The following is a 20862-nucleotide window of genomic DNA, read 5'->3' on the forward strand; positions in this document are numbered from 1 at the left end:
GTTCACACGCAGAGACCCTCGCACACCATCCCGCAGGTGCAGGGCGTGTCGTGAGGCCTCGAGCAGGCTGTCTGCAGCATACAGGGGCAGCCACCCCCCCCCACACTCTCCATGATCAGAGGGCCCTGTTTATAGTTCACAGCATTTTTAAATACAAGGACATTTTGAGTTCTCTAGGGCTGTGGTACAAAGGACCCCGCAGACTGGGGGGCTTCCATAGCAGAAATGTACTGTCCCAGTCTGGAGGCTGGATGTCCAAGATCAAGGGGTCTGTAGGGTTGGCTCCTTCTGAGACAGAGAGGGAAACCCTGTTCTGGGCCTCCCCTCCAGCTTCTGGTGGTTGCTGGCGCTCTCCGATGGTCCTTGTTTTTTTGTTTTTTTTTAAACTGCTGCCCAGGCCTCAGCCTCTGTGTTCACACCACCTTCTCCTGTGTGCATGTGTCTGGATCCAAATTTCTCCTTTTATAAGGACACCAGTCATACGGGATGAGGGCCAGCCCTACTGCAGTGACTGATTACCTTTGCAGTGATCCTATTTCCACCGAAGGCCACATTCTGAGTGCTGTGGGCTAGAACTTCAACCTAGGGATTGGGGGGTTGGGGAGCACAACTCCAGCCATAACAAGAGTTGGTCCCATAACTTAGGAGCTTATTAACTGGTTTATACACAATATCTGCTCTTCATTTCTCTCCTACGTTTCTGTTTTTGTTGTTGTTTTGTGTGTGGTTTTTTTGCTTCCCCGCTTCTTATAATAAAAGTTAATAAATAAAGAAGCCGGGTTGCCTGGGTGGCTCAGTGGGTTAGGCGTCTGCCTTCTGCTCACATCGTGATCCCGGGGTCCTGGGATTGAGCCCTACATCTGGCTCCCTTTTCCTCTGCCCCTCCCACCCCACTTTTACTGTCTTTCTCAAATGAATAAAATCTTTAAGAAAAAAAAAAAAAGAGGAAAGAAATGCAAGCCAGTGTATCTCACTTTGTTGCACAAAAGCTTTGGAAACAGGTTGGGGGTCAAAACAAGGCTTTCAGTTCATAGAGGGTGTAGGTGGCTTCCCATCACAGAGATAACTGGGCGGTGGCCGAGGCCAGAAGGGCCAGAACTAATGACAATGGCAATGATGAAGTAAGGACAGTCGCCCAGTTGGAGGTTAGGAGGCCCTGAGTTCGTATGTCTTGCTCTAACAACGCTCGCAGTCCTGGGATTTGTTGCTCTGACACCTGCAAGGACATCTGGGTAGTGGCTTCCTCTCCAGGTTGACCTGAGGATGCCTGGACCACAGAGCAGAGCTGGGGCTCCCGTGTCTGGACGCCCAGGACCCAGGATGGTGCTGACATGTGGTCCATGCTTGAGTCCTGCTCTGGGGCACTGAGTGGACGGGGGCAGAGCTGGGGGGCTTTCACACCCCTCCCCGCGGGCAGGCCCATCTGCAGGTCAAGACATGAGACAGCCCTCATTTTAAAAAACTCCTTCCTTCCCCTACCTCTCTGCCTCGTTTTCTTTCAAACCTACTCTCAAGGCCTCATGTTTTGGCCCATCTTTCCATCTTATTAACTGATTTTTAGGGGAAAGAGTTTTAACAACTTTCTGCTAGGGAAATTACCCCACCATTTCGACCACCAGAGTTTTTCCAGAACATTTCAGACCTCAGCAGAGAGTTGTTAAGATATCCAGGAGAAGATGTTTAGAAAACGAAATTCCATTTTACTAATTGCCACGCTGCCCAGCTTGGAGAGGGCTGTGGTTAGGATTACGGGAGAAAGGCAGTAGACTGGATTACAACACAGAGCTGACCTTTTACCACCCAGCCAGAGATCCAAAAACAAAACCAAATCCCATCTTACTAAACCGTACCTGCGTCTCTTCTGGGAAATGCCCCAGAATACAAACTTGTTTGTTTTTTAAGATGGTTTTCCTTGCCTCAGAGCACAATCCCGAAACTTCAGTCAATAAGGTTCTCATAGTACAGAAGCATTTTGCCTCCTGGGGTCAAGCTTGGGGCTTTTTTTTTTTCCCCCTTCCTTTTTTTTAACACACATCAAATGCCTAACATCACAGTTTGTCCTGGGCAGGTTATGCAATCTTAATCTTATAAATATGAAAATTAAAAGGCGTAATGAGAGCTAAAACGGGACACTTTATTTTTAAACCAAAGGAAGCAAAAACAGCAACAGAGAAGAAAAGAGTCTAATTAGGGCTGTCTCTGGGGCCAGCGTCCACGTTAGTCCCCGTTCCTTCCGCTTTCCCCCGGTGCCCTCTGCCTCCTCCCCCCGTCCCCAGCCTCCTCTCCCCTCCCCTGCTGGAGCTCTCTGGTTCTCAGTCATTCCCAGCTCCTTCCACTAAAATACTGAACCTTTGGAAACAGATTTAATCCATCTTTGTAAGAAGGCACTTTTCCCTCTCCAGAATAAAGGGGGGTTTGGGGATGAGGAGATGGTCAGCCCAGGAGTGAGATGCTGGTGTTGGGGAAGGTTGGCCCCAGGTGGCATCTTTGCCGACCACTGTAAACCCGAAAAATAATGGCTCATAGTCATTAAACATGTATTATGCAGGCGCCTGGGTGGCTCAAGCATCTGCCAACACAGTTGGTTAAGCAGCTGCCTTCAGCTTAGGTCATGATCTCAGGGTCCTGGGATCGAGTCCCGTGTGAGGCTCCCTGCTCAGCGGGGAGTCGACCACTGTCTCTGCCACTCACCCACTCTCTCTCTCTAACAAAAATCTGTTAGAAAAAATTGTATTATACACTCAGACATTAACTCATTTGTGTTTTATAACAACCTGTGATAAAATGTGCCCTGATTTCATTTTACAAATAAAGAAATTGAGGAAGAAAGAAATCACAGGTTACCCAGCAGTCCTGGCAAAGTGGGGATAGGAACCCAGGTCTTCCCGACCAAAACTTGAACCCTGACTATGTGATAACCAGGGGGAAAGAACCAAGAGAACATCAAGGCAGAGATCACAGACTGTTCCTGAAAGCAGCGCTACTCAAGATTCAGGAGTTGAGAGGCCAGGGAAGGTCTCTGAGTTCCAGGATTTTCCATCTTCCCTTCACCATAGGGAAGGCTGGGTGTGCTCCTGGCCATAGTTGAGGACTGGGAAAGGCTAAAACTGGTTAAAAGTTCAAATGTGTGTGTACAGTGGGATACCATTCAGCCTTTAAGGAAAGAAGGAAATCCTACCCTATGTGACAGTGGGGATGGACCTCAAGGTGGTTTAGCTACATGAAATAAGCCGGTCCCTGAGGGACAACCCCTACATGATTCCACTCACAGGAGGAATGGAAAATCATCAGACTCCTGGTAACAGGAGAAGGGCAGTTGCCTGGCCCAGGGGGAGGGAGGAGGGAGAGTCGCTGTTCAAGACAAAGTTTCAGAGTTAATACGATCGCGCTCCAGAGGTCTGGTGTGCAACAGTGTGTCTCCAGTTCACAGTAGTGCATCCTCCGCTTAAACATCGTTAGAAGGGATGGAGCCTGAGTGGTAGCTTGGTGGGGTGCAGGGCCAGGCGAGGACACAGCAAGCGGAGGGATCCCAGGGCCCAGACAGGGAGATGAGGGGCGCCGGGCAGTGGGTGCCTTTTCCTGGTCCTGTTGCCTTTTCCCTCTTGCGGCTGCAGCATGGTGTCCTCACCTCCCGCGGACAGGCGTGTTTCTGGGTAGGATTTCAGACGGTGTCCGGCGCGCCTGTCCCCTTCCGTCAGGAGAACACTCTCCGAGAGGCCCCCAGCGGTCATGGGCGTGGGGCTCCCTAACTCAGGGTCACCCTGGGCGGGAAGGGAGGCTGGAGGAACTGGTCATCAGCTGGAACTACAGCTCCAAAAGAGAGGAGCGCGGCAAGGAACTGTGTCCGCGGCGGCAGTTGCTATTCACACTTTAGTGTGAATTACTGATCGGTGCGCTTCTCACCGGACGTCGGTTATGCTGGGAGAAAGGAAGTCAGGCAGGTCCACAGCCTGGAAGTAGACCCAAGGCGGGGAAAAGGAAGGATCCTTTGGATGGACCACGGGCTTTAAGGAAAGAGGCTTCTGAGGTGTTCCAAGTGCAGATTGCTGTGGAGACAGAAGGCAAACTGACCATGGGGTGAGGGGGCGCCCCGGGTGGATGCAGGGCCCCGGGATCCAAGGCGGGGGATGGAAGCTGGAAGGGGTGGCAGCCAAGATGAAGCCGATTTATTTTGTAATATTCCGGAATGGACCGCTTCTCTGGTGCCCTGGCTGCAAACATCTTCCTCCGGCGCCTCGGTTTGCTGTGCAGATGGAAGCTCACGGACGCCTGCCCTAAGAAACACACACCCGGGACCTTGGCCGGGTGACCGAGGAGGATGCTCGCTGCGTGGGGACTGGCGGGGGCTGCAGGGAGAGGAGCCTAAGGAAGGGACTGGCCCCCGGGCAGCCGGTGGCTGGCCCTGGTTCCCTCCCGGAGGCCGGCTGGTCCTCACGAAGCTGCAGGTGAAGCCTGGAGGCTGCCTTCTCTCCGCCGAAGACCGTGCCAGCCAGTCTTGAATTCCTTTATTGGGAACACAACCGACCGTGCATTAATGCAGTGCAAGGAGCCAAAAGGAGAGGAAATCCTAAATCATCCCACCGGATTTCTTTTCCTTCTTTTTTTAACAGTTAATTTTAGTTAGTTTCATCTCGACCTTCCTGGGCTGCGAAGGCGAGGGTTCCCCTCCGCGCCCCACCCCCCCCCCCCCCCCGCCCCCGTGATGAGGTCAAGGCTTGGCCGCTCCGGAAGGGTTCTTAGGGTCTCAGTCTCCCGATGGACAGAGCTGCAGGCCGCTCGCCAAGGCAGACAGTGACCCTTTGCAGGCACTTCCGTGGTGACCCAGCAGAGGCCAGCTATGGAAACAGAGGGAAAGCTGCCGTCCTTGGGACTTGCCACTGACCTCACAGGCCACAGGACGCCCAGAGAAGGGTTTGCCTTTTGTGTGAAGTCTCTTGTTTCCACGTTAGGCCTTTGGCATCAAATTGCCAGATGATTTTCCAACCTTGCCTTATTTAAAGAGATTATATTGACTTATTGTTCTGCTGCACCTTCCCCATCCACGAGTGAGGGTGCGCTCTGAAAACGTGCTCATCTTCTAGAGCTGCGGGTCTTGGACGTTGGTGTTCTTGCCCTCCCGTGAGGGCTGCCATCACCCATTTGCTCCTTTAAAGTCAAGTTGTCCTGGGAGGTCCGGTTCCTGTACCTGGTAATTTGATGGAACACTCTCGCCTTCATTTACCACAAGCAAAACAACGTTGGGAAAAAAAAAGAAAAAAAGAAAAAGTAAGGGGCATCTGGGTGGCTCAGTGGGTTAAGCATCCGCCTTCAGCTCAGGTCATGATCCCAGGGTCCTGGAATCCAGTCCCGCTTCAGGCTCCCTTCTCCGTGGAGAGCCTGCTGCTCCCCCTACTGTGCACACTCTCTCTCTCTTTAATTATTTAATTAAAAAATTAAAATCTTTTTTAAAAAATCAAATAAAATATTAGCTTTGGGAGGGAAGCTGGATAATGAAGGCCATTCTATTTATTTTAGAATTTTGATAGCCTAGGAGAATTAATAGGCTAAAACAGTTTAATTAATCTCCTCAATTACCAAAATATATTTATCAAGTGCCAGTGCTAGAGAGGCTCTGCGAGATATTGTATAAAGAAAAAAAAATCTGTAATCTTCTGGGAAGTCATTTTCAATTGAGGAATGAATTGATATTTTCTATTCAAGTCCACAAATTAATTGCAATGCGATTTGAAAATTAATTGCTGTACAATTGGCTGTTTCTAGGTCGAACTTTCTTTTCTCTGTAGCCGCACAGGTCTTTGTAGATGTTTCCACTGTTTGGTGCCCTACACTGAATACCGCCTCTCCATTCATTTGCTTGTCTCCTTTACTAGCCAGGAAGCTCCAGAATGATTTGGGGTGAATAAAAATGTGTCTGGCGATCAGAAGGAGAGTAAAACTGAAAAATCAGCAGGGAGTTAAAGCAGCTGTATGAAGGGTGGTAATTATTGGGACAGAAATGCTCGGTTGAAGGCACACACTTACTTGGAATATAAAAACACACAGAAATATGTGCATCTCAGTCCCCCAAACTTAGCTAGGATCCTTCTGCAGTGGAGGCCAACAGGAGCGGACATGAAGGTTTTGTTTTCAGACCTTCAGTCTCTGCTACTCCATCCAGCTCCGACAGCCCAACGCTCAATCACACCCTTGACCTCCAGTGAGTCCTAGGGCAACCGCCTCTACATTTCACACCCGTGACCCCACCAGATCGTAGGCCTGAGTGGCGTCCCTTCCCTACAGTCCGCCCACTGCCTCATCGTCTTAAAAGAAAAGACCGCAAGCGCCTCCTCGTGATCTGCCTGCTGGGCCCCTCCCCCACTCCCTCTCCTCCTGCCATCAAGTTGACCATATACCTTAGTCATGATACATTTCTTGCAGCTCTTGAACTTGCTCTGTTGTTCCCACCTCTGTAGTTTTGCACACGCTATTCCCTTTGCACGGACTGTCCCTCCCCCGTCTTTGTCTTCCTGCAGCCTCGTCTTCAACAGTTCACACTCAGCCCAAGGGCTAAGCCCAGCAAGAAGCCTCCTTTCCTCTTCTCTCTTCCCTTGTGACGGCCTTTCTCCGCTTGCTTCTGGGATAACACCTCTCATTGCGTCTTTGTCACTTTGTCTCCAGGATGCTCTCCCTTGTGCTGGCAGAAACTGGGTCCACCTCCTCCGTCCACCCCGAGGTTCCACGTAATATCTGCTAGATTGTGGGCGCCTGAGTCGTACCATGGGAATGACTGAGTGAGGGAGTGGGTGCAGACTCCACGGAGGAGGGAGGACTGTAGGCGACTTTCAACAGATGGGAATGACAGGCGTAGAATAGCCTTGAATTCCAACATGGACACGGACTTCAGTGCAAATACCATACCCAGGTTGCCCCCACTATTCAAAAGTAGACCATTCCCGTGAAACCTTTTATAAGCTGAAAACGGTGTAAAACAAAGAAGCAATTGCCATTAATTTATAAGGAAAAGAGTTTGTTTTTTGAGCATTCGCAGACCTCCACCTGTTGGGCTTTTCTGATGCCTTAGGACGCCGAGAGTAAACCGAGATAAAACACGGGCGCTGGGAGACATGGAGCAGAGCTCTGGGGGTCTGATGCTGAGTATGGTTCTCTGGGTAAGGAGCTCCGCGGGGACACTGTCACCTCTCCGGGTGCACTTCCCCTAGGAGGGCTCGCTGCAAAACACATGCTGAACACAATTTTCACGTTTTGCCTTTTTTGCATAAAAGCGAAAATCCTCTTAGGGCTTCTTCCAGTTAGTGAAAGCAGGGAGGAATGTAGGTCTTAACATAGAAGCGAAGTGACGTAATGTACACTTGTGAAGGGTGCAGGCTACCTGTCTTATTTTTGTCCTAGAGCAGTGGTTTTCAAAGGAAGACCTACCCCCTCCCCCCGCCGCCCCCCAGCAGACGAAGGGCATCGGAGTTACCTGCAAGCGTGTCAGATATGTCAATTCCTGGGCCTCCCCCTGGACCTACTGAGGCAGCAACTCTGGGGGCTGGACCCTGGAATGAGTGTTTTATAAGCCGTCCCTGTTCATTCTGAGGCCCCCTTAAATTTGAGAACTACTGCCCTCAGGAACGAGGAAGTCAGGGCTTCACAATATGCGTGCATCCTAGCTGGAATTCAGCTTACACAGGCTCCCCGGAGTGAGGAAAATCACAGGGGACCCTGTCTTCCATTCACTTAAGCACCTAGGACCCTCCTTCAGATCAATTTCTCTCTCTTCTGTGGGGTTTCCCACACCCCTCAGTTTCGAAGGCCAGGACACAGAGTTCTAGAGGATAAGATCTAGAACTTTAGATTAACGTGAAAAGATATCTTTGGAATGAAAAAAGGCCTGTTTATGTTGAAACAAGTCCATTAGCCTCAGGGTCTGTGGTGCCTTATTGCGGAGAGAGAAGGAGACTGTGGCAATTAGAGACAGATCACGGATCTGAAGTTAGGGACGCCTGGGATAGAATCCTGACTGTAGTCCTTTGAGCTGACAAACCCCTTGACCCTCGTGAGCTTTAGTTCCATCAGAGTGAAAGGGGAATTACAGTCCCTATCCTCTGGGGATGTCCAGGGGATCATATGGGGCGCAGAGTACACAGGGCTCAGCAAACACTAGCCCCTTTTCTTTCTCCCGCCTCCTGAACACAATCACGAGAAGGTATCAGGCTGGGGCAAAAAATCAGTTTTGTTGTACTCTGAGGCCAGCCTACGCCAAGGTGCTCTAGCAAGGCTTCTTGGCAGAAGGACTCTAGCAGGGTTACCAGTTAAAAAACAGGGCATTTCGTTAAATTTGAATTTCAGGTAAAGGAATAATTTTTTAGTTACTATTAATGTGTCCCATGCAATATTTAGGATATACTCGTGCTAAAAAAAAAAAAAAATTAATTCATCATTGATCTGAAATTTAGATTTAACTGGTTGTCTTCTATTTTTATTTGCTAAACCTGGCAGCCTAGGATTATCTCCTGGTAGGAGCAAGTTCCATGGTACAGCTTTTCTCCTCCCTCCCTAATGTTTCAATAAAGGCCATTTAAAAAAAAAAAAATTATCGATTGCTTTGAGAGAGAGTGAGAGGGCGCAGGCAGTGGGGAGGGGCCGAGGGAAAGGGAGAGAGAGTCTGAAGCAGGCTCCTTGATGAGCGTGGAGCCTGACCTGGGACTCGATCTCACAACCCTAAGATCATGACCTAAGAATAAAGGCTGCTTCTGAGCCGCACGTGCTGGGTGCAAGTGGTGAGGGCACCCAGCACCGGAAGATGCTGGAGGATGTGGGGCCCAACGGGGGAGGCCCTGCTACTTGTCTTGGGGATTTGGGGGAGAAAGGAGGAGCAAGGACTGACGTGCTGGGGATCCACTCAGATTCTTGCCTCTAATAGCAGAAGGACCGGGGGCCACCTCTTGCCCTTCCTGCCCCACCAGGCACCGCTGGAGGTGAGGGCGTGATCATCGCCCCATTTCTGTGCACTGGCTGCCCAGCGGGGAGTCAGAGAAGGGGTTAAAAGTGATAACCATCCTTTTCTAGGATTCTGAGGTGCTTTTTATTATTCTCCAATCTGGCGTTGGTACGGCAACGAGGCTTTCCCAAATCTAGCAAACGAGTTGGATCTTCAAGCGCTTGCTCATTTCCACCCCTTTGAAAATGTTTAGCCGTCGAATTATTTAAACTAGAAAAAGATGAGGGAGTGAGAAGGGAAGGGAGGGCTGACTGCCCCAGGCACAGCCAGGGGAGGGTGCTAAATGTCGTTATCAAGAGATCAAAGAGCCAAGGAGAGACTCCTTTGATCTGACGCTTGTCAGAGTTGCAATTAGATCTTTGAGAAGCTGCACTTGTCCACACCCCACATCCCACACCCCACTCCCCCCTTCCCTGCAACCCCCACCCTTTGGTTCACTTTTCTTCTCTTTCATGGACACCTGGAAGTGCTAGACCACGGCGTGCCCTAGGAAAAGCCCGCGTGGGTACAGGAAATGAGTGTGCCCTAGGACACGAGAGACATAATGTCTCCTGGAGGAAAACCCCTTCTCTAGATACAGTTGCTTTCATTCATTATTTTTGAGGGGGAGAGGGGTAAATGTGGAATCCCCCCGCTTAGACCTGCAGATGCATGTCCCAGTGTGAGAGCTGATATTAATCATTCTGTGTGTCCAACGCTTTTCCTTTGGTACAAACAGGAAAGGTACCAATTGGCTGGGACTATCTGTTGGTTGCCTGGATTTTCCAAATGTTTGGGGCAGGAAGGGGGTCCCCAGGGGAGGTCTGTCAAATCTGAGCAAAGGCCACTGCATACCCAAGCCAAATTCTACCTCTTTTGATTTCTGTGACCTTTATTTTCCAAATAACACAGGACTATCCGACCGTATTTAGAGCCCTGCCCTGTCTCCCCTTTACCCCAAAAAGCTGCTTATCAGCGGCTTTAAGCAACCTCGGTCTCATTCTGAGAATTTTCAATACAACCTCTGCTTGTCAAGAAAGTACAAGAATAGCGGGGTCCGTTCCTCCAGACGAGTCAAACACTTCATCCCTATCAGCCCGTGCAACATACGGAAGGTCTGTGGGTTTAGCGTTTGTTTCCTTAATGGACAAGATTTGATACGGGCGTTTCCTAACCCTGAGTTACTGAAATATTGATTCTCATCCTGACCTGGCCTCCTGGGAACGGGGCCAGCGTGTCTGAATCTCTACACTCCACGTTTAGACAGTCTTCCTGCTGGCCCCACCCGTGAACCCAGGGTGAGATTAGATGTGTTGGGGGTCTGAATCCCAGTGCCACGGCCGTCTGGTCTCATTTCCATACGGCAGAATGGGGCAGCCACCCCCGACATTTTAGGCCAGTGCGATCACGGGTTTACCCCTAATACCTCTTCGCTCCTTTCCCCCTATTTGATTTAGATGTACGTAGGCTGTCGGGTGGAAATAAGAAGAGAAAGCTTAGGTAAAGTTTCCTTTGAACAGCCGAATAGGATTATCTGGAAAAGGTCAGATATCTGAGGAATTCCAGAAAGGTGAGTAATTCACACCAGGTCAACAATGCTTCCTGACCGCGGAAGATTCTAGAAGCCCTTCCATGACTCATGTGCTCTTTGAATAAGGATCCAAGGTGGTCTGGAATCATGATGTCATACCCCAGTGCTGGGCACCGTGTCTGACGGGCAGTGACTCCAACCCATGTGAAGATGGCGGGGCGGGGACTGTGTGTGCCAAGGGACCGGTTATCCTCATCGGCTCAACCCTTTGTACCGTGGCGGTGTTTAGGAAGCAGACAAAGGTGAACCCTGAGGTTCAGGACTTCCCATAACATGTTTAATGTCTTCTAAACCCTGCTTGAGGGCACCTGGGTGGCCCAGTCGGTCATCAGCCTTCAGCTCAGGTCATGATCTCAGGGTCACCAGTGTGAGCCCCGCGTCGGGCTCCCTGCTGAGTGTGGGGCCTGCTGAGATTCCCTCTCTCTCTCCCCTCCCCCTCCACCCCCACTCACACTTGCTCTAAATAAATAAATAACAATAGCTACCTGTTTACAACCCTCTAGAGGCTCCCTATCACCTAGTCCCAAGCCGCTTTCCGACCTACGTGGCCACCATGATCTGACTCATCTCCCCCTACACACGTGGCTTCCATGTTCACCTCTGCCCTGTAGTTCCTTTTTCTTGCACGTCCATTCCTTTCTCCTTCCCCAGCTTTCCGTCGCAGAGACTTCCCTCAAGAACCCCTCCAGGAGACCTTTCGCATTTGCCATCTCTCCATCCTTTTGCCCTAACCCCTCCTCGTACTTCCTCAGCAGTGCCCGTGTCTGCCGCCATCACCGTGTTTCCTGGGGTTCTGGTCCATCCCTCTCCTTGACTACACCGTAAACTCCTTGAGAGCAGAGCACCCCTTCCTCAACTTTGTGTCACGGTGACTTATTCAGTGGTGGAGCAGAGACCGGGCTCACGAGGGTTTTTGTTGTTTTTATTTGATTTGATTTTTTCAGTGTTCCAAGATTCATTGTTTAGGCACCACACCCAGTGCTCTGTGCAATCCGTGCCCTCCTCAATACCCACCACCAGGCTCACCCCAATCCCCCACCCCGCTCCCCTCCAAAACCCTCAGTTTGCTTCTCAAATCAGAACGGGAGATGAAGCATGAGAGACTGAGGACTCGTGAGGGTTTTTTGAACTAAATTTAGGAGGGGGTGCTGAGAATATAAACAGCAATGGTAAAGGCACAAAGAAATGAGCATCAATACCATTTTGATCTTAGTAACAACCCTCTGAGGAAGGATAGGAAGGATTGTCATTTCCATTTTGCTAAAGAGGAAAGCAAGGGTCACAGAGATTCATTTTGGGATTAATCTCTTTTTTTAAAGAATATTTTATTTATTTATTTGACAGAGAGAGTGTGCAGAAGCAGGGGGAGCTGCAGCGGGAGAGGGAGAAGCAGGCTGCCCGCTGCGTAGGGAGCCCCACGGTTGGGGCTCGATCCCAGAACCCTGGGATCATGACCTGAGGCAAAGGCAGCCCCTTAACCTACTGAGCCACCCAGGTGCCCCTGGGATTCATCTCTTGAGATAAAGCTCTAGAGACAGGAACGTCTAGAACAGCTCCAGGAGAGGATCCGGGAGGATCAATAACCGTTTGCGGAACCGAACCAGTTGCTAGTGTGTCTCTAGGTACTACTCTTGAGTGGGCTCATCATCAAATCACATGTGGGAAAAGGTTCTTTTTTAAAAGATTTATTTCTTTGAGAGAGAGAGCGCGCGCGATAGCACATGGGGAGAGGGAGAGAAGCAGACTCTGCCAAGCACAGAGCCCAATGCGGGGCTCAACCTCATGATCCCAAGATCACAACCTGAGCCTAAATCAAGAGTTGGACGCTTGACTGACTGAGCCACCCAGGTGCCCTGGAAAGATGCTCTTTAAAGACCATGGGGCGCTGGGGTGGCTCAGTCGGTTGGGCGTCTGCCTTTGGCTCAGGTCATGATCTCTAGGTCCTGGGATCGAGCCCCATGTCAGGCTCCTAGCTCAGTGGGGAGTCTGTTTCTCCCTCTCCTGCTGCCTCTCCCCCGGCTTGTGCTCTCTCTATCTCTCTCTCTCTCAAAAATAAGAAAACCTTAAAAAAAAAAAAAAAAAAAAGACCATCTTTGCTGCTTCTTTCTGTAGGGTTTTACCTTAATAGTACCAAATTTGATATAGCAAAATGAGTCTTCTGGATTTGAAATGATCACTCACTAGTTCCTTCACCAAGTATCTATTAAGAGCTTAATATATGCCAGGCACTGTGCTAACACAAAGGAGTGTGATTTAGGGCAAGAAAAACTGCCCCATGGATGCTTTTCTGGAAAACAGTCTGCCTGGAAAAATCTCTCTAATAACATGGAATGAATTAACCATTGACTCACCAGTGGATGAGATATTTTATCAGCCAGACTCATATAAATCATGCAACTGGTAGACCCAAATCCTTGAAGCCAGAAGTTCAATGAATCACCAAAGAGTTATGGATGTTTGGGGCTTGTTAGTTGCAACAGAAAAGACTAGAAGCAGAAAAGGAATTTACTGAGAAGATGAGTTGGCTCAAAGAACCACTAGGACAGCTGGAGGACCAAATTTGGGAATTGGACAGAAACAGAGGGAAGTAATAGCTCAGACCCTTGGCTACCGTCTGTCAGCAGACCAAGCCAATGGAAACACTGCTCCAGACCCCCTTCCTCTGCCTCCAGGATCATCCTCTTGTTTCCATACCACAGTCTACTTACTGTGAGCAGCTCCCTATCCTTATGGGCACATGTAATGAGCGGGCCCTGTGCACATGTAAGTCTGCGCCCTGGCTGGAACAGATGCTGAGAATATGGGAAGCCCATCCCTGCAGCTACTGTGGACAGTCAAGCGCTCTGCCTCCCCAAGAGACTTCTACACAGGGCAATTCTCCAAACATAGGAAGGGCATCCGGACAGCCAAACATACGACCAATGTCCACTATAGTCACTAAGATTAATATTAAATCTTAAGATTGAGGTAGCTCAACGCACTTGGGTGGCCCAGTCAGTTGAGTATCCCACTCTTGATTCTGGCTCAGGTCAAGATCTCAGGGTCATGAGATCAAGCCTTACATCGGGCTCCACACTGAGCATGAAGCCTATGTGAGAGTCTCTCTCTCTCTCGCTCAAACAAAATAAAACAAAACAAAACAAAAACAAAAAGATTGAGGTATCCCACCAATGGCCACACGTACAATATGAAAATGAATAATATTTATCTTTTCTCACACTATTATTTGAATTCCTGAACGGCCTTGGGCAATTAGCTTCAGTGTATTATAAAAATAGCAGTCAAAGTTTTACCACATGTCTTTTTTCTGGAAATGAAAGAAGTGGAACGGTGTTATATTGTGACATTATGTTTTTCTCCCCCCACCCCCCCGCTTCCTTCCTTCCTTTCTCCTTTTTGAAAACATTTCCAAGTGCCTACTGTATGCCAGGAACTGTGCTGGGTCCTGCAAAATCAGTGGTAACTAAGACAGACTCTTTACCATCAAATTGTCCCCAGCACCCTGAGGAGAGACACACGGAACGAATAGTAGTTGCCCACAGTGTTAGAGGTGCCACGACAGATGTCTACATAGGCTTAGTCAGGACGCACGAGGTGGAGCGTCCATCTCTCCCCCCCCCCCCCCGGGGGGACTGAGAGGTTAGAAAAACTGCAGAGAGATGACGGCGGCTGAAGTGAGTCTTTAAAGATGGAAGTGGCCACCAGGCTAAAAGGTAGACCAACATTCCCAGGTTGGGGGGAACTCACGGTGAGAGAACAGGGCCATGAAAAAGAGGTGGCCGGCCACCCCTGAGAGCTTGGAGTGGCAGGACGTGGCGTCTTGGGTGGACAGTAAAGGGGAGGCTGGGGACCGCGCAGTAGAAGACTTCGATGGAATACAGTGGGAGGCGGGTCATGGGGGCCCGCCAAGGGGTTTGGAGCTTATCTTAACGGATTACAGAGCCATGGAAAGAATAACCCCCTCTGACTTGGGTTTGTGAAAAACCGCTTTGGTGGCAGTACGGGAAAAGATCTGGAATGGGGTCAGACCCCAGGGGACCAGTTAGACATTACCGCAGTGCAGGTGGAAGATGGCTAGATCCGACTAGGACCCACAGCAGCAGTGGGAATGGAAAAGAGGAAATAGAGGCGCTTTTGAGGGGCTGGAATGTGTGGGACTTTGTATGGCCGAAGGGGAAGGCTGGCGGGTGCTGCTCTCCAAACAGAGAATTCAGGAGGAGGAATGGAGTTTACTTGGGGTGCGGGGGGGGATGGTTGGGTGGCGCTCAAGGTACATGTTAGGGTTTAAGCGTGATTATCTAGGCAGTTATGTATAAAGGACCAGAGCTCCAGGACTGAGGTGAAAAATAAGAGGTTCGCGTCTGTAGTTACCTTATCAACAAACACCTAGGCCATCCTAGTGACTAGAGGAAACCCAATAACATCTGTACCAATGTGTAAAACTGGAAAATTCAGTCGTCTGTAAATTCCAGAGCTAAACTTGGCACCCTCCTGAATCTCAGAGAGTCTGAAGCAAACCATACTGCATTTAGGGAGAGTTACAACTTTATGACCATGGAAACGACCCTAGGGCAGCCGTCAGCTCTGTGTCTCCTCTGCACATTCTGCCCGTTAATTGCTTTTGTGCTGGGGTGATGCGGATTGGCAGGTGATCAGTTTTTCTCTGCAAAATGAGAACTCAGGCTAAACAAGCCTGAATGATGGGAGTCCCACCTTGGGTACCTACGAAGCCTCAACCTTTGTCTTTTACATTAAATCTAGCTTGGGTCCCCAGAACTTGACAGGCTATGCAATCCTTCTGTGTACATGATCCAGATTACTCAGTTCTGGAAATGAACCCCTTTTGGAGAGAGAACTGCTGTGGATGACCAGTCCAGTAGGTAGCCCACTGTGTTTGCTTTGGCTCTGTCCATGTTTCACTGTAGACCTGAAGAGTCACACCTCAGTGCCCCCCCATCCTCTCCTGTGCTGGCCTGGATCTTTGTGCTGAGTGGGTCTTTGAGGCAGGATGATGAACACACTGTCAAGGTCCACAGGTCTTGACTTGCATTTCCTCGGACACCCACCTTGTCCCCCCACCCCCAAGACCAGAACCACCTCTTCACCACTCCCTGATGGTGGGGTTGGGGTGACCTTTCCAGACCTTTCCTTTGCCATCATGGTGAGTGACCCTTGGTGTTTTTTCCCTGCTAGCAGATCTCGGTCAGTCTACTTCGACCCCCCAGAGACTTATGTGCAGACTTACCCATTTCCAGTCAACTTATTCTCAGAGCAAGGGGACCCCCAAGAGGACTTGCCATCTCTACGATAGAGAAGTGGCTGGCAAATTTTTAAATAATTACCTGCTTTCACTTAAAAATTAACACGAACAATCCTGACTAACCAGGCACCCATTTACCGTTATATGTCTCTATAAATGATAAACCAGAGTAAGAGAAAGGGAGTCATAAAAGGAGAGACCGGGAAAGAACTCTGAGAAGTGAAACTTCGGTCGGTCAGCATCTCGTTAAGGAGATACAGTCACTGGTTGGAACTCAGATGCCAGGATCCAGCTTTTCAGCTGAGGCTGTGGGGAAGTCTTGTGGTGTGTGGGCAGAGGGGCTGTCCATCATCATGACAGAAAGGATGGGAAGTGCACCACCACCCACCCACCCATCAGCCCTCCACATATGGCAGCCACATGCTGTAAACCGCCCTTCCCACTGCTCCCGATTTGGATACAAAGTGAGGGAGGTGGGGGCTGGGCTGGGGGTGAGAAGCACCCGCCCTCCCCCTGCCACAGCATTACAGAAGAGTGGGAGGGCCTGTGGGAGACTCCCAAGTGATTTTCAAGAGAAAGGTCAGCTTTGCAGGGCAGCTCGGGGACACGAGAGCTGGGTTGGTGCATCAGGAGGCAAAAACAAACTGGAAAAACATCACCATTTCTTGCACAATCAACCACTGAATATGTGTCATCAAACACGAGACCATCCTCACCTGGCAATCACGCAGCTGAAATAGACCATTTAAGTAGTTTCTCGTTGTTACTGAGCCTTTGCCCGAGAACCAGCCAGTAACAAGAATCCTGTATCATAGCCCGGAACACAGAAGTTCATTTCCTTCACCGTCAGATGAGATGTTGTGGGTACAGAGCCAGAGAACAGGCTTGTGTTGGGTGTGTTTTGGTGCCTTTGAGTTAAACAGCTGGTTGGGTTTGTTTTCTTTTTTTGTTTTTTTACAATAACATCACCATCCTGGTAAACTTCTTGAGATGAAAAGAGGGCTTTGGATTCTGTTGGGAAATCGACACTCATTGTAAAGATGGTACACAATGTCCTCAACTTTGTTATTTTCTAAAGATGAGTTTCCTGAGAATCAGGATCCTCGGTGTGCTTCACACTCACCCCAGTGGCTCAGACAAACCTCAGAGACCAAATCCAGCAGACCGATTTCAGCCACGACAGGCTAACACACCACAGGTAGCATAATGGGACCCCGTATCCCATCTACTGAGAACCCAGGAACGTGAAGCCGGTCCCCCGTTTCATAATCAGAAGTCTGCAGGAACAGAGCAAGTCCAGAGAAAAGGTGCACTTTTATAAGTAGTGGTTGCTCTAATTAAAGTTATTAGTTAAGGAAGGGCTGTTACTCAGGGCAAAACAATCAGAAGGAAGTTTGAGCAATTAAGTCAAATTCACTGTGGTTGTAAGGAATCCCCCCCCCCCCACTGCTTTCTTTCTTTCTTTCTGGAAAAACAAAACAACCTGGGGCAAGTGTTCTGTACTTCTTAAAGAGCGTCTTGACTCTAGAGTGGCTGGAGGGCACACAGCAAACCGTGAACTGTGCTGTTGACTCTACCAGCAGGTTAATTAAGAACGCTGTTAGGGAAGGTAAAAAAAAAAAAAAAAAAAGCCACACATTTTCGGTTTGTATTGACAAAATCCGTGACACGGGCAGAATGGGTGTTTGTTCAATACTGGGAAGACATGCTAGAGGCATTTAGAGGAAAGGCTGGTGAAGAACACTTAGCGCTCAGTACAGGGTGTCCCTTACCCTGGGAGCGGAGCCGATCGCTGGAAATCCTACCTACTTTTTCCTTTCATATAGATGATGTAAGCAGACATGTGCAGGGCCTCAGATGTGCCCTAGAAAGGCCAGTCTGTTCCTAATGGAGTAGTTACAAGTAGAGTGTTCGGTTCTTACTCCTGGAACTTCTGTGCCTTTTGGTTTGGAACAATGGGTTTGACTCTTGGGGTTTCCCTTTCTAGACTGTGTGCCATCAGGACAGGCCCATCTTGGGAACGCAACAAACCTACTTTTCCCAGGTCGCATATTCCCCCAGGGGGAATCTCTTCAGAACCCTAATACGAGGGCTGTGGCCCTGTGTGGGACCATCCTTCTTCGAAACAGAGCCCCTCCTGCTCCGTCTGTTGCTGGTTGGCTGGCCAAAGGCTGATGAGGAGTTGGAGAGGGAGATGGTGGGGGGGCGGTGTTCAGAGTTAACCTACATTTGCAAATCCTAAAGTCAGACCTTGACTGGGAAAAGCACCCAGTTTCCTCATTAAGCTTCTGTTTCACTGACCCACCTCTCTTCCATGGCCCTCACTCATTCCCAGTCTCCCAGAATGTGGCCCCGTGGAAACACTGTGAACCTTCTCCTCATGCTTCTACTTACAGTGCTACTAACACGCATACAAGTGCCTATGGGTTTGCTTAGGAGACATGGAAGAGGAGAAAACAGGGTTTCTGTTGGGCCTGGCATTGGCTTTCACTCCCTGTGTCCTTCCTCCCTGAGGGAAGGCGTCACCTGTGAGTTCCCACTGGAGACTGGCCCAGGGCCGGAGCTCCGAGAGAGAGAGAATGCATGACAGACAGGACCTCTCCCATGTGTCTCTAGATGTAAGGGAGCTGTAACTGACAAAGCTTGGACTGCAAATGAGAATGTTATTTGCAAAATAACTTCTAAAATATTATTTGAACAGCTACTCGCCACCTCAAAGACGAGTTACCAACCTCATTGCTTGAGGACTTTTCTGTCTGTTAATATTTGAGCATCTTTGGTGACCTGAGCTCTAAATTTTATTTATTTTGGACCCTTTTAAAGTCTGGCGGTACTAAGATAAAAATATTGGGGCACCTGGCCGGTCCCCTTGGTTAAGCGTCTGACCCCTTGAGTTCGGCTGGCATCGTGATCGCAGGGTCGTGAGACAGCTGTGCTCAGCGCGGAGTCTGCCTCTCCCTCTCCCTCTGCACACCACCCCCCAGCTCGTGCTCTCAAATAGAAGTAAGAATACATTTCAATAGCTTCACTCCCTCTGGTGCAGGGGAGCAAGGATGTTGTGTGTTCCGATGCAGTGGCAAAATGGCATACAGAAAACCCCAAACGAAAAGGAGGGTAGACCTTCCATGGTAGGACCGCAGGGCGTCCCTGAGAAAGTCTTAAGAGCAAGAGTGGAAGTAGGGGATGACGAGAACCAGAGCGAATGACACCATTGGAAGAACTGAGCTCAGAAATTGCAGAGGGACGCGGGGGCTGAACTCAGGGGAGCTGAATATACCGTGAAGGGGATAAAAGCAGAATCTCGGAACCAGACTCTATGCCCAAGGCACAGAAAGGTACGGGTTTTGCTGGGAAATAGTGCCCAACAGAGTAGCATGGGACTTCACTGGTTATGACTCCATTCCTTCCTATATGCCCCCGGGATCTGCTTCACAGGACGGGAAGGCGGGAGGTGCATGGTTGAGCGGACCACGTTCCAGACGGAAGGATGCAGGGGGTGGGGAGCTCCTTGAAATGGGGAATAAAGAAAGCACATGAAAGTTAGACTTCGTATTTTTGACAAGTAGCTATACAGCATTTGGGTACATGGCATTTTCTCCATCTTCACAAATTCTTCTCCGTCTCTAAATAGCGTACTCTGATTAAATCATTTCCCTGCTCAAAACCCCGTAAGCCATTTCCTGTCTGTGGACTGCTGTCCAGGATCTCAGCCTTGCCCTTGCAAAAGCTCTTCATGATCTAGGTCCACACCTGGGTTAAACTGAAATATAGAGCAGGTCCCACGCCTATACATAGAAGGCATGTGACAAGTATTGGTCCCCATACTGGATATGACTGGTTTCCATCCAAATTCCATCTTTTCCTCCTTCCTTTATTCTAATAGAATCCTTGTCTCATGCAGATGTCCCACTTAGCCCACACGTAGGGACACATCTCAGGAGAAGAGGGGGGCCCTGATTGGTCTAAGAATAATCATTTTGCGATGCACTGGGAACTCAGCTTGGCCAGGGAGGTGTGAGCAGAAGTGTGTTGGAAGCCTCTGGAAAAGATTTCCTTGCTTATCAGAGAGTGTCAGGGAGAGGCAAAGTCTGTCTTTGGATGTCACATGTTTGGCTCTGATTCCTGGAAATAAGCCAACCCCCAGGACGGAGAGCCCAGACATGGAAAGAACCTGGGTCCTTAACACATCCCCAAGCTCCTGAAGCAAGTGACTCCCATGTTGGCTCTACCTCTGCCGTTCCGGTGACATGATTTGATATGATGATATGACGTGATATATTACATGATCTGATATAATGCCTCATCCTAGATCAGAGTCAGCTTTTCAACCACTTGCTGGTAAGAGCATTGCACACAATCTTGTTCGCCTCTCATTTTCTGTTCTAGCTTAATTCCAACCTGGATCTTTACAGCCCAGGACCCCCAGCCAGAGGCATCCTTGCTTCCCAACCAGTGCCTCCCCATACCTCCCTCCCTCTAACCAGCTACTGAAATCCTCGGTCTTAAAAACCTTATTGAAACATCTTTCTTGATAACCCACACTTTCCTTCCCACGTGCCAGAAAGTTCTTGGTCCTTTGAATCCCAGGTGTCTATGTCTGTCAGAAGCCATTGGAATTGTATTGGAATTGTACTCATTGATGGTACATTTCACTCTATAAATTTTACTTGTCCATTTCTTGTCCATTTCTTCAGGCGTTTCTCATATTCAGACATCCCAGTGGTTCTGGGGAATCCTATGTTTATTCTAATTGGAAAGTCCTGGAGAATAGTGGCTCTCTCATACGTATCTTCGTTCTCTCCTCCTGCATGGAATAGAGTCTGTGTTGAGCAAAAAGCACCGAGACTTGTTGAACAAATCAGATATTGCTAGACTGATTTACCACCCACCCTCTGAGAACTCAACAAACACTAATTGGTGTAGTAATAAAGTAAGAACACTAATTACACAGCTGATCTTTTTTTTTTTTTTAATGTCACCTCCATGTGAGAAATGTACAAAAATGAAATCTTAAGGATATGGTCCCTCTGGTAGATCTGACTGAGTGAA

Source organism: Mustela nivalis (assembly GCF_964662115.1).
Source record: "Mustela nivalis genome assembly, chromosome: 5".
Classification (NCBI taxonomy): Eukaryota; Metazoa; Chordata; class Mammalia; order Carnivora; family Mustelidae; genus Mustela; species Mustela nivalis.